Source organism: Oryctolagus cuniculus, unplaced genomic scaffold (genome assembly GCF_964237555.1).
Source record: "Oryctolagus cuniculus unplaced genomic scaffold, mOryCun1.1 SCAFFOLD_134, whole genome shotgun sequence".
Taxonomy (NCBI): Eukaryota; Metazoa; Chordata; class Mammalia; order Lagomorpha; family Leporidae; genus Oryctolagus; species Oryctolagus cuniculus.
In genome coordinates, this window is record NW_027208314.1 from 57,389 (window position 1) to 72,516 (window position 15,128).

A 15,128-nucleotide genomic window follows, 5' to 3' on the forward strand; every position below is an offset into this window, starting at 1 on the left:
ATTCCAAAATAATAGGGTCAGCAACCACCAGCAATTTCTAGAGCATACCCTCAAACCTGAGATGTGCCATTAACAGCAGAATTTCTGTGATTACAGAATGCGGCAACTAAAGAGACATGAATACCAAGTCAACTGACAAGCTGCTGTCTGCAAAATATAAAAGGTGAGCAGAGAGCCGCATGGAGAAAGTCTTTCTGAGCTGCCCAAATGACAAATATCTTCATAATAATATAAAGCTCTATCTGGAAGACATCTATAAGATTCAAAAATGCATACTCCAGTGGTTTGTATATGCATCAAGAATGAAAACCAACCAAATAAAAGACCATCTATGGCTCTTCGCAGCCCTGAAAGAAAGAAAAAGAAACAGGATGGATACACAAATGAGGCAGATTGATGGCATGAAGGAAAACTTGACAAGAATAAATGGGACTGCAGGAAACAATCATGATGGAGAAAAAGAGAAATGAACGTAACCATTCCATCCAGCATTCCCCAGAACAGTGATGGAAGAACATGTAACTAAAAATAAAAATAACTCCAAATAGCTGTCCGCAATGAGAAAACTCATAGACAAAGGTATAGATATGTGCACAAGCACGTGTAAAACAAATACTCATACAAAAAGGGGAGGCTGATAAACTTTCAAAAACAATGATTATTAAATGCATGTTAGGTCATATTATATGTTAAAAAACTACCTTTAAAATTTTTCCCCAGCATGATGGCAATGTGGCATAATATGTTAAGCCTGCACCTGCATCTCCAGCATCCCTTATGGGCACCAGTTCAAGTCCTGGATGCTCTACTTCTGATCCAGCTTCCTGCTAATGTTCCTGGGAAGGCAGCAGAAGATGGCTCAAGTGCTTGGGCCTCTGCACCTTCTTGGGAGACCAGGAAGAAGCTCCTGCCTCTTGGCTTTGGATTGGCCCAGCTCCAGCCATTGCGTTCTTCTGGGGAGTGAATCAGTGGATGGAAGATTGATCTCTCTCTCTCTCTCTCTCTACTCCCCACCTTCTCCCCCTCGCCCTCTTTCTGCAACTCTGTCTTTCAAACAAACCTTCCAAAAATGGCAAAATATTAAAGGGTTTGGCAAGAATGTGGAGAAAAGAGAAGCTCTGCACACTGCTGGTAGGAATGCAGATTACTACAGCCATCTTGGAAAACAGTATGGAAGTTCCTCAAAAAACCAAAAAGTAGAACTACCATATGATCCAGCAGTTCTACCCCTCGGTATATATATCCAGGGGAAATGAAATATGTCCATTGAAAAGGCATCTGCACTGCCATGTTTATTGAAGCATTATTCACAATAGCCAAGACATAAGACAAAATCTAAGTACTGGAATACTGATAAATATATAAGGAAAATATGATACCCATAAATAATGGAATATTACTTAGCTATAAAAATCGAAATCTTTTCATTTGCACCAACATGAACTGGAGGTCATTGTGTAAGTGAAATAAATCAAACAGAGAGAACTATGACTTGATCTCACTCTAAAAAAAGTCTTTGTGGAGTCTTAAAAAAAAAAAACAGGTAATCTCATAGAAATTGTGTATATAATAGTGGTTACCAGAGGATGGGGAGCAAAGTGAGGTGGGAGTGATGGGGAAAGGTAGATGGATGAGTACTAGGTTCCAGCTAGATTGGAATAAGGAGTTCTGGGGTTCTATTGTACAGTAGGGTGACTACAGATCATTACATACCATATAGTTCTCTGTAAAGAAACACTAGAAGATAAAAGGCAAATAAAATATATCCCTAATTCAACGCTTCCACCATCTCTATGGCTGCCATCTGATCCATCAACTTCATTCCCTTTGATTGGATCATTTAAGTGGCCTCCTAACCGATCTTTGTGATTTCATCTCTGTCCCCTGCGTGCTGTTCTCAACACACAATCACGTCATGCTACTCGTGACCTTAGTGCTTCAGTACGATCATGTTGTTTCTACCCTGACTCAGTGTCTTCCAACTGTTTGTCATCCTGCTCCACACAATGCACCCCAAAAGGCTCTGAATGATGTGGTGCCCCTGACTGCATCTCTCAGATCTCAAGCAATTCATTCTGCTATTTATTCTTTCTGGAAAGTTCTTTCTCTGCAGAGCTGTGTAGTTCACTCCTTTCCCTCTTGAAATGTCATCCTCTCAGGCACTATTTGTTGAATGAATGAAGGAGTCAATGTTGTCAATAAAGCTGCTATACTCACTCAGGCCAGGCCCTGCAGGCTTCTAATCCCCATGATGTAGTCAGGAACCAAGGACTGGAACCCATACTTGAAGGATACTGTGTTCACAGCCACCAAGGCATTAGCAGGCAGCTGAGGCTGTGCCCACAATCAGAGTAATATTTTTGCTATATAAGTTGATGGCAAGTCTGTATGTACAAACACAGAACTAAGTGTACAAATACAGGACTTTTTGTGAGGATAAAATTAACATTGCCGGTCAAAGTATGACCATAAATTGATACCATTTCCACACTCATATTGATATTGTAATTAAGAACAAGCATTTAGAAACCTCACAGCAATTGGACAGTGCTATGGCACATCAGTGAATGGGTCTCACATGGGATTGTACTGCATACAGTCATGTGCAGGCAGATCACTAATCTACACAGGTTCTGCATTTGTTTAAAAAAGAAAAAAAAACAGTCCTCACCACAGGCAATATTAAGTGCATTATTAAAAAGTACATCTTTACAGAGGACAAAATACAAGCATCTGCCTGAATACCTACCAAATGACCTTTGTTCTTTTAAATATACAGAAAACTACTAATTTTTGGTTTTGACACTTGTTCTCATAATTCAAATGTGCATCCAATTTTCTTTCTACAACATATACAAATAACACATAACAATTTGGAAAGTGTGTGTGTGTGTGTGTATGTGTGTGTATGTTAACTGTCAACACTGATAGGTATACTAGCAGGTGACCACTTCCCAGGATCTTCCTGGAGATTAACAATACTGTATTTGACACATAGATTATAATAACTTTTTCACGGAACTTCTTGTAGTCAAAATCTACCAACAATAGATGCTGGAGAGGATGTGGGGAAAAAGGGACACTAACCCACTGTTGGTGGGAATGCAAATTGGTTAAGCCACTATGGAAGTCAGTTTGGAGATTCCTCAGAAACCTGAATATAACCCTACCATTCAACCCAGCCATAACACTCCTTGGAATTTACCCAAAGGAAATGAAATTGGCAAACAAACAAGCTGTCTGCACATTAATGTTTATTGCAGCTCAATTCACAATAGCTAAGACCTGGAACCAACCCAAATGCCCATCAACAGTAGACTGGATAAAGAAAGTATGGGACATGTACTCTATAGAATACTATACAGCAGTCAAAAAACAATGAAACCCGGTCATTTGCAAGAAGATGGAGGAATTTGGAAAACATCATGCTGAGTGAATTAAGCCAGTCCCAAAGGGACAAATATCACATGTTCTCCCTGATTGGCGACAACTAACTGAGCACAAAAGGGGAAACTTGTTGAAATGAAATGGACACTATGAGAAACAGTGACTTGATCAGCTCTTGTCCTGACGGTTGATGTACAATGTAATACTTTATCGGTTTTAGTATTTTTTTTGTTCTAGTACCATTGGTTGAACTCTGTAATTAACACACAATTATTCTTAGGTGTTTAAATTTTAACTGAAAAGTGATCCCTGTTAGGAATTTGGAAAACATTATGCTGAGTGAAATAAGCCAATCCCAAAGGGACAAATATCACTTGTTTTCCTTGATAGGTGACAACTAACTGAGCACCAAAAAGGAAACCAGTTAAAGTGAAATGAACACTATGAGAAACGGTGACTTGATCAGCCCTCACCCTGACTGTTGATGAGCAACTTGATATGTTATCCCTCTTAGTATTTTTTTTGTTTGTTCTACTTAATACTTTTGGTTGAATACTGTAATCAATACACAATTCTTCCTACGTGCTGAAACTTAACTGAAAAGTGATCACTGTTAAATATAAGAGTGGGAATAAGAGAGGGAAGAGATGTGCAATTCCGGACATGCTCAAGCTGACTTACCTCAAACGGTAGAGTTAGAAACATACCAGGGGATTCCAATTCAATCCCATCAAGGTGGCATGTTCCAATGCCATCTCACTAGTCCCAGTGATCAAGCTCTGTTCACAATTGATCATAATGATAGGACTAAGAACCAAAGGGATCACATAAACAAGACTAGTGTCTGCAAATACTAGCTGATAGAATCAAAAAGGGAGAGAATGATCCAACATGGGAAGTGAGATACACAGCAGACCCATAGAATGGCAGATGTCCTAAACAGCACTCTGGCCTCAAAATCAGCCCTTAAGGCATGTGGATCCGGCTGAAAAGCCCATGAGAGTATTTCCGGCATAGAAAGCCAAGACACTCTGGGGGAAAAAAAACCTAAATGAAAGATCTCCGCGAGTGAGATCCCAGTGGAAAGAACAGGTCATCAAAGAAGGAGGTACCTTTCTCTGAAGAGAGGACAGAACTTCCACTTTGACTACAACCTTGTCTAAATATGATCAGAGTCGGTGAACTCAGGGGGCTTCCATAGCCTTGGCAGCTCATGACAAGAGCCTATGGTGATTACTGATGCCATAAACAAGAGTGTCAATTGGTTAAGTCAACAAAGGAGTCACTGTGCACTTACTCCTCATGTAGGATCTTTGTCCTTAGTGTGCTGTACATTGAGATTTAATGCTATAACTAGTACTCAAACAGTATTTTTCACTTTATATTTCTGTGTGGGAGCAAACTGTTGAAATCTTTACTTAATGTATGCTAAACTGGTCTTCTGTATATAAAGAGAAACGGAAATGAATCTTGATGTGAATGGAAGGGGAGAGGGAGTGGGAAAGGGGAGGGTTGCAGGTGGGAGGGACGTTATGGGGGGGAAGCCATTGTAATCCATAAGCTGTACTTTGGAAATTTATATTCATTAAATAAAAGTTTAAAAAAAAAACTTTCCAATACAACATTATGCAATAATGTCCTCTCCTAAACCACTCAGTCCTCTGAATGCCCTCTTGATAGTTCTCATCACATTCCAACATTACCATATAACTATCCATCTTCTACCGGACTACACCACTGTAGGGAAAGGCACCATGTCTATACGGGTTTATCACAATACTGAAAGTAGTTCCTGGCTCACACTAGGGATTCAGCATACTTTTATCATGAATTCATCTTACACAGGAAAGAAAACTGAAGGTGACAATAAAATGTGGCCTCTTCAACTGGCCAAAGGGAACATAGTGTCCACTTCCTAAACAAGAAGATACAAGACAATGGTGTAGCTCTCAGTATTATGGAAGTGAATGAGCTTTAGTGCATATTCATATGCCTGTGATTAGAAAAAAACAGTGAAATGAACTTAGACTTTTGCACATGAATGTAAAAAAGTAAACTAATATTAAATCGTTTGCAAGAACAGAGGCAAAACAAAAAGTTTCCTTTGAATTGGAATGTTTTCCATAACATATATGTGCATGCAAGGTGGATACCTCAAGGCGGGGAGGAGAGTCAGGAGTGTGGAAGCAAATACATTACTGTCCCTGAACAGAACTGATTCTTGTCTCAGCCAAAGACTTGATTTTGGCTTGTTTCTGCCTTTTCTCTGGCTTGACCAGAAGAGGAAAAAAAGTTTAAACTGTTACAGATCAAAAGTCTACTGACAGGTGATCCATATTACTTAGTTACTATGAGGAGACTTCAAAAAGTTCAGGGAAAACTGGAATTAAAAATTAAATTTATTCTCATGCAAAAAATGAAATCTATTTCATAATACACATTTTCCATAAATTTGAAGACCCCCATATATGATATCAATTCTGCAAGTCACAGTTTTTTTTCTACTCTGAGAGGCTGGGTGTCCCAGACCTCCCTGTCCTGCACTCCCTCTGGTGCTCCACAACCATTGAGGGACTGAAAATGCTGGGGGCAGAAGCACACGCTGCATGCTGTGCAGGATAAAGGTAGCAAAACGTCCTAAGTGACTCTGCAGGAGTACTGTGGGTCTCAGCTAAACCTTGCAAGACTGCTAACCATTCACCAAGAGGGTGGGGACAAGTCACTTTGATTGACTAGTGCAGCACTCAATGATAACCTTCTACATGCTAGGTATATCTGCAAGCTCTCACTGGCCCATGGTAAGCTACCATGGAAGCACACAACCTACATCAGTACATGTGGTTCTGCCTCCCCACTACAAGAGGTCTATACCAGCGCAGATTACACCTCTAGGATTCAGCACCTAGCACACTCCTACAGCTAGAATACATTAGTAATTGTTAGTTGCGAAGACAACAAGCTTTTTCATTGTTGAGTCCGTAACAGTTGTATCATTCAGATCAGTGGTACATCATGTTTCTCGGGAGATTTCACTCCTTCTAGATTTATCAAAAACACACAAATATTGTCATTCCTCATCAAATATGATACACCTACATTTTCCCCTTTATTTAATCATGATCTCAATCACTTGTCTCATGACACAAATGTTAAAGGTTTACCAATTTACCACTTTGTATTAAATCACACAATTTGCCTTGAAGAAGATTTTTATAAAACTATTACCCAAGTTCTATACGGTGTAATTAAATAAGTCAAACCAACCCTTAGGGACCTCTTGCTCTGAAATGAAATTTAAGAGCCAAAGAGTGCCTGTAACCTTTACTGAAGTCATGTCTAAAATGTGGCTTTAAACTTAAACTAATCAGATCTCCATAGAAAAGGCTGGTCACACTCACTGACATGCATACGTGTGAATTTCACCCCCACCAGAAAGATCAATATGGAAAACAAGACCAGACTGTTCCAAGGGTACTCAAAGCTAGGAGTTTCCCTATCACTCAAGGTTAGAGACAGTAGTGCTGCTTGCTTGTTCGCTGTCCCTCCAACCTCTAGCAGTTCTATAGATAAGGAAATAAAAAAATATTTCATAAGGCAACCTAGGTGGTGCCAATCACCAATCACTAATTTAATAAACATCTCAAAGCTCCTTTATGATGCAAGACCCACCAAGTAGATCCAAAGACAGTTCCTGGGGCTGGTGCCACAGTACAGTGGGTTAAGCTGCTGCCTGCGATGATGGCATCCTCTATGGGCACAGGTTTGAGTCCCAGCTGCTCCCCTTCTGATCCAGCTCCCCGATAACAGCCTGGGAAAGCAGCAGAAGATGGCAGAATTGCTTGGGCCCTTGCATCCACATTGGAGACTCAGAAGGAGTTAGTTATGGCCTCCTGGCTTCGGTCTGGCACAGCCCAGACCGTTGTGCCATTGAGGGAGTAAACCAGCAAGTGGAAGATTCTGTTTCTCCCTCTCTCTCTGTATTCTGCCTTTCAAATAAATAAAAAATAAGTCTTTTAAGAAAAAGATACAATTCCTGCACACAGGGGCCCCAAGTATCTATTTCACACAGCATGCATACATTATCTCTTTAAAATTAGCTAAATTCATGGGGCCAGCACTATGGCTCAGCAGCACCAGCATCCCATATGGGCACTGGTTTGAGCCCCAGCTGCCCTACTTGTGATCCAGCTCCCAGCTAATCCAACTGGAAAAGCAGCAGAGGATGGCCCAAGTCCTTGGACCCCTGCACCCACATGGGAGACCTGGAAGAAGCTCCTGGCTTCTGACTTCAGATCACCTCAGCTCCAGTCATTACAGACATTTGGTGAGCAAACCAGTGGATGGAAGACACTTTTTCTCTCTCTTGTCTCTCTCTCTCTCTCTCTCCCCCTCTCTCTGTAACTCTCTCAAATAAATAAATCTCCCTTAAGAAAGCTAAATTCATATGCATTTAGCAGGAACATTATTCATCTCAGTGTAACCTGAGTGTCAAACATCCTCTCCAATTACCTCTCAAAAGCCAGAGGGACAGGGCACTGAATCAGAATTAAGAGCCAGAATTTTGCTTCTACTTATTATATTGACACACTGGCTGGATTTGATAAAATAACTTCTAATTTCTCAATTTTAGCTCTTCACATTCAACAGATGAAGCAACTCTTAAAAAGCTGGATGAGCACAGATTATCTGAGAAGTACATGAAACAGTCAGAAACAAGGAGAAAGATGTATCACTCCTACTGAATTAGATCTTCAAAAAAAGAGACAGCATAAACAACAAAACTGAAAAGATAGCAGAGCTAAAGAAGAAATTAATGCAGTCATAACTGAAGGCTTTTTTTTTTAGATTTATTTATTTATTTGAAAGTCTGAGTTACACAGAGAGAGAAGGAAAGCCAGAGAGACAGGTCTTCATCCGCTGGTTCACTTCCTGATTGGCCACAATGTCCGGAGCTGCACCGATCCAAAGCCAGGAGCTCCTTCCACGTCTCCCACACGGTGCAGGGGCCCAAGGACTTGGGCCATCCTCCACTGCTTTCCCAGGCCACAGCAGAGAGCTAGATCGGAAGTGGAGCAGCCAGCACTTGAACCGGCACCCACATGGGTGCCGGTACTGCAGGCTACGGCTTTACCTGCTACGCCACAGCGCTGGCCCCTATGTCTTGAAATACTAAAAATCTTACAAAGCCTATAGTTAAGAGTACTGGATAAAGAAGGTGCTTCCTGATGATGGCTCAGACCCTTTATCTCATATTCACCTGTCAAGACTCTCCACACCTTCGATCCAATAGCTTATCACTTCCAGACTAATCCTTATGAAATGTTCACTTCCTTTTATTATTTTCTAACTCAAAAACTTAGGATTTCCTGAACCAGGAAATCACTATCTAAATTCCATTACATGATTCTCCTACAATTGTATGTATTTTTACTACTTATTTTTACTTTGTGAATATACCTCTTGGCCGTCCCATAAAAACCTTATGTCCAGTCCCATGTCATATTTAGGTTGATCATGTTTTCCCCATCTTCTGTGACTCTTCAATTTTGAGAATATCAAACCCAAAGTAGCCTCCAACATCCCACTCAAGACTGCCTCCTCTATTTATGGCCTTTTTCTATTTTCCACCTTCACTAAGTTGGCTTCACTCTAAAAGAATGTTTACCACAAGTTTATCACTGTCAAGATAAACAGAGAGTAGGGAAACATTCATATGCATCATATGCTGTATCCATGCAGCCCCCCAAAATTGTCCATGTCTCTAATTCCTGGATCCTATGAAGATGTTCTTCTTCTGAGAATGAAATAATATTCTGCATTTAAGCATAAGCTCTTAAAACAGAGGTGAGAGCAGGGAAGAAGACTGCTGACTGGAACTCAGGCTGCTGTTGCTGGAGAGGGCTGCATGGATACATGAGAAGGGGTGTGAGCAGCCCGCAGCAAAGGGGCTTCCATCCTAGGACAGCAGGAATTGAATCCAGGCAACTGCAATGAGCTGGGATGTCGCTCCATCCTCAGAGCTCCCAGAAAGGAACACGGACAGCCCTACTGGCAACTTGATTTTGGCCTCATGACACTCTAAGAGGAGGACACTGTCACACACACCATACTGACCTGCAGAACTGTGAAATAAGATAGGAACATTGTTTTAAGCTGCAAAATCTGGGGTTCTTTATTACAGTAGCAACAGGAAACTAATCCACACACACATATGGCTGTGTAGGGTCAAGCAAGAAAGCAGGCAGGCCAAAACACAAGTTCAGACATGCCATCCAAGCACCTCTAAAGTGCTGGTACTGAGGCTGGTCAGATAAAGATCAACACGCCCACTGGAACAGGAATCAAGTGAACAGGTGGACTTCATGACTCACTTTTTATTAGGGAAAACTTGGAGAGATTCCTCTAACCAAACTGAATTTTAAAGTAATCAGGTCAAATATATTAGAATTACAGCATATAAGACAATTTGTTTCAACTATTCTTGACATAGTATAAGAGATCTGCATTTAACTTCCAGACTCTCAAGCAATACATCCCTTTATGACCAAATGTAAGGTTTTTTTTGACATGACGTTTGCACAAGACGCAGCAAAGTCGAACAGCTGCATCCTGACTGTACGCCCAGCCTTGTTATTAACATTACACTAACGAAGAGCTCAATGGAGTAAACAGATAACTGCACAGGATGTTCTTCACTAACCTGAATATCTGCTTATAGCTAAACCAATACAAGCAGGGGATTTATCCGGAAGCTTTTGAGGAGAGCAGGGTGAAACATCAACTTGTTGGTGGAAATCTTGAATCCATTTACAAAACCACTGAGCCAACAGATGGGCGAGAGGGAAATGTGACCCCAACAAGAGGGTCCCCAGAGAAGATCCTGGTAATGTGACAACCAGCATTTTTAATTGCCTTACACAGTGAGAACAGTCCATCTAAAGGTACTAACTTTTAATCAAATTAAAATAACTTCAGACAATTTCCCCCAAAATGTACAGTAACGTGCCCAAGAAAAACACATACAAACACAATCACTCATAATCCCAACATCCGGAGGTAACTCCTGCTATCAGTATGTTGTTAGTTGGTTTTCTGATTTATATACATGTTTGTATTTGAACAGAATACTTAGAAATGTCATATTGTTATAAAATTCAGCATTAATCTTTTACATCTATTTTCATGCACATCTCTGGCCTCAACAGAGGCAAAATGAACTTCCGACTTTACCAATTCACTGGCTACTTGGCATTAGAAAAGTCACTTCATCTTGGCTTCAACATTTCTACATATAAAAATGAATATAATAGTACCTGTTTCACAGCAATACAATTAGGTATGCATAAAATATTGCCCAAAACATAATAAGCTAGTATAAAAATGTTAGATCCTATCACTATCATTTCCTACAACCAATCTCCAAAAGTCTAACTGATGAGAAGAAAGGCTTACCTCTTAAGAATTTTTAGGATGCATTAGTATTATTTTCTCAAGAAAGAATGGTACAAAATAAATTATTCACCTTTAAGAAATTCATTTTACTGCCTCATAGCAATACTGGATATACTAAAGAAGCACATACTATCCTCCACATGGGAAAAAATGGAACTATAAAATTAATACCTTATTCAAACATTCTCAAAGATAAATTTTGTTTTGATTCAAAGAGCCTAAAACTGTTATATATTTTGGCTATTTAAGGATCCCTAGGTGGCTTCTTCAAAGAGAACGGGCACAGAAACAAACTAGCAAAGAAGGGGTTAGTGTTTGACACAATGGGTTAAGTTATACCTTGGAACACCAATAACCCATCTATGAGTGTGTGGGTCTAAGTACCCAATCTACTTCTGATCCAGCTTCCTGTTAATGCATTTCCTGGGAGGCGGCCAGTGATGGTTCAAGTAGTTGTGTCCCTGCCACACATGTGGGAGACTGCACTGAGTTCTGGGCTCCTGGCTTCATCCTACTCTGACAGTCCCAGCTGTTGCAGATTGGAGAGTCAATCAGCATAAGAAAGCTAAGTATGTCTGTCCATCTGTCTCCCAACCTCCTTCTTTCCTGGCCTCTGCCTTTCATATATGGATGATTTCTGTCTCTCTGCCATTCAAAAAATAGAAATAACCAACAAAACAACAAAATAAATTACTATTAACTAAGAAAAATATTTATGCATTGAGTATTGGCTACAGTTGGTATAATAACAGGAACACATTTGTGATTAACAGCAACTTATGTATTGTCAGGTGCTGCCATGGTCTTACTTAATGATGACCTAGCAAAGAAATGCACAGTGAATTCTCTGAATGTGCTGAGTCAAGCAAACATTTATTGGCATAAACTTCAAGGCTTACAGATCACGCAACATAGAAGAGTTGAGACCCTTATCAGAAGAGTTGGTGATGTCAACAGGGACAATTTGCATGCAATACATTAAAGATAATTCACCCCAACCATAGGAGTAACAGGCTTTGAGCCCTGAGTCACAATGAGAGGTACACCTGCATTCCTAAGCAGTACACACTACTTCCTAATCAAACACACTATAAGTTCCTGCAGAAAGCAAGCAGAAGTATCAAGTATCATCAGGACAACATGGGAAACAAAGCACAACTTGAGTTCTTCTTCTATATATCACAATATGTTTCTGTCTCTAATGCCATACAGAATTCACTCAGGTACAACTCAAGCAGTAATGGAATGCACCCAATAAAAACAAGCCAACATAATTAACAGGAAATAGGTGACCAGCATTGCAGCATCATGGGTAAAGCCACTGACTGCGATGCCAGCATCCCATATGGGTACCGGTTTGAATCCTGGATGCTCCACTTCTCATCCAGCTCCTTACTAATGCACCTGGGAAAGCAATGAAAGATAGCAAAGTACTTGTGTCCCCGCACCCACGGGGGAGACACAGATGAAGCTCCTGGGATCTGGATTGGGCCTGGCCCAGCCCCAGCCATTGCAGCCATTTGGGGAGTGAATCAGAGGATGGAAGATCTCTGTCTCTCTTTCTCTAACTCTGCCTGTCAGAGAAATCAATCAATCTTAAAAAAATAAATAAAAATAAAAAAAGAGGAATTAAGAGTTCCACACAGGGGCCAGTCTGTTATGTACTGGGTTGAGCTGCTGTCTATAGCACCAGCATCCCATATGGGTGCCAGTTCAAGTCTGGCTGCTCTACTTTTGATCCAGCTCCCTGCTAATGCACCTGGGAAAGCAGTGGAAGATGGACCAAGTACCTTGGCCCCTGCACCTGCGTGGGAGACCCAGAAGAAGCTCCTGGCTTCTGATTGGCCCAGCTCTGGCCACTGCAGCCATTTGGGGAGTGAACCAATGGATGAAAGTGCTCGCTCTTGGCGCTCTCTCTCTCTAACTCTGCCTTTCAAATTAATATTAAAACATATAAATAAATTTTGAAAAAGAGTTCAACACAAAGACTAGAAATATTATTGCTCTAGAAAATGGAAGAGTAAACTGGGTATAATTCAAGGTTGTTTTGTATTTACTTAATTATTTTGAAAAAGTTAAAGAGGGAGAGATGGAGACAGATCTTTGATCTATTGGTTCACTTCACAGATGGCCAAAATGGCCAGCCCTGGCACAAGCCAAAGCCAGGAGATTAATCCAGGTCTCCCATGTGGGTGGCATGGGCCAACACCTGGGTCATCTGCTTTTCCCCAGGCCATTAGCTAGGAGCTGGATAGGAAGCTTAACAGATGGAACTCAGACCATAGGGGATGCCAGCGTTGCAGGCAGTGGCTTCACTAGATATGCCACAATGCCAGCTCAACCAATTTGTACACAATGATGAATATGCCTGAATTGAGCACTCCTACAAACACTGAAGATACTGGCAGCTTCCTATCAGGGCAAGTACTATCACTCTTTCAGAGGGAATGAGTTCAAACTAGAAATGGTTCAGATTAAAAGTGTAAATGGGCTTGATAAGGGTTGTGTGTTTTGTGTTTTGAGAGAGAGCTGAGCTGATCTGAAGCCAGGAGCCTCCTCGGGGGCTCCCACGTGGGTGCAGGAGCCCAAGGACTTGGGCATCTTCCACTGCTTTCCCAGGCCATAGCAGAGAGCTGGATCGGAAGTGGAACAGCCGGGACTAGAACCAGCCAGCGCCCATATGGGATGCTGGTGCTTCAGGCCAGGGCATTAACCCACTGCACCACAGTGCTGGCCAATAAGGGTTTATATATTTATGAAAGATGTATGCAGCATAAGTTATAGAGAAAAAAAACGAATCTGTTTGCTTAAAACTCTAATTCTCTAAGAAAGGCAAACACACACCCCTCCATACTTCATCCTCCCTCACCCCCACTCACCAAAAACAACCTGGTTGTGGACAGTGGATGCTAACAGTAGGCTGATCTGACCCTCATGGCACATCACTGCTCCACGAGTGAGTGCTTTCTCTGGTCCCCAGGTTACAGTAGTGAAGTCCATTACAGTAAGTGAGTTCTTAGGAAAGGGAGTGCTTTTCTGAGTGATTTTGTATCCATCTCTTTTGAAGTCAGAACGTCTGATATTGGACACCTTTCAAATCCATTGTCAGACAACACCAGAGTTCTTCACACTAGACATTCAACGACTTTTCCAAATTATCATTTGCACAAACTCATAATACATTGTACAAAGGCAGACCTAGTACTTGTATTTATAGAACTATTTACAAAAATATCTCTAGTAGAAAATTAGAAACAAATTCATTAAGAGATCATGGATGCTGGAAAACTACTTCACTTAGGAATCAGGAGAATGTTTTATTTATTTATTTATTTATTTATTTATTTATTTTTGACAGGCAGAGTGGACAGTGAGAGAGAGAGAGAGAAAAGAGAAAGGTCTTTCTTTTCCGTTGGTTCACCCCGCAATGGCCGCTGCGGCCCACGCACTGTGGCCGGCACACTGCGCTGATCCGAAGCCAGGAGCCAGGTGCTTATCCTGGTCTCCCATGGGGTGCAGGGCCCAAGCACTTGGGCCATAGGATGTACTCTTAAAAATAGCACAAGGGTGAACATTTGAGACCCACATCCCATTTTAGCATGCCTGGTTCGAGTCCCTGCAACTCTGCTTCAGATTCAACTTCTAAAATACTAATGCACCATTTTACGCACAATACAAGAACATTTTCTAATAGGTGACTGCCAAATCTCATTACATTTAAAAGCTCTTACAAGGGCCAAAAGCATGGTTAACAAAACAGGAAAAGATTTCATTGTGATTTTAAGAGGGGAACATGGCCACAAAATGATATTTACCCCAAATCTCAACCATCCATACCAAAAAGCAGAGAAATATAAAGGAACGAAATAATACCTGTTAAGAGTGGTTGCCTCAAACAATTAACTAATTTTGCTGGAACCTTAATTAACTGCAAAACAGGTCAAAGATTTAACAGACACTTTAAGTCTATAGATAGAAAAATAAGCATATATTATATTATAAAGATATATTATATATATTATAAAGATATATAACATATTATAAAGATGTTATAAATCATTTGTCATCAGTGAGGTTTAAAACAACATATCACTCACTACACAACTATTTGAACAGGAAAGATCCAGAACTCTGACCTCACCAAGTGCTAGGGAGGAAGTGAAGCAACTCAAAGGCTCACGTATTGCTCGCAGGAATGAGAAATGTGCAGCCACTTTAGAAGGAGGTTTTGTGGTTTCTTGAAAGCTAAACCACCTCATACACTTCCACCCAGCAATCAAATTCCTTGA

At 40.8% G+C, this 15,128-nt stretch overlaps 1 protein-coding gene across 15 annotated transcripts in view; it reads right to left on the reverse strand.

The window, feature by feature from the left end:
- The window catches only part of LOC127488699 (uncharacterized), a 121,423-nt gene that overhangs the window by 57,370 nt on the left and 48,925 nt on the right, over positions 1–15,128 (reverse strand). The window lies entirely within an intron of this gene.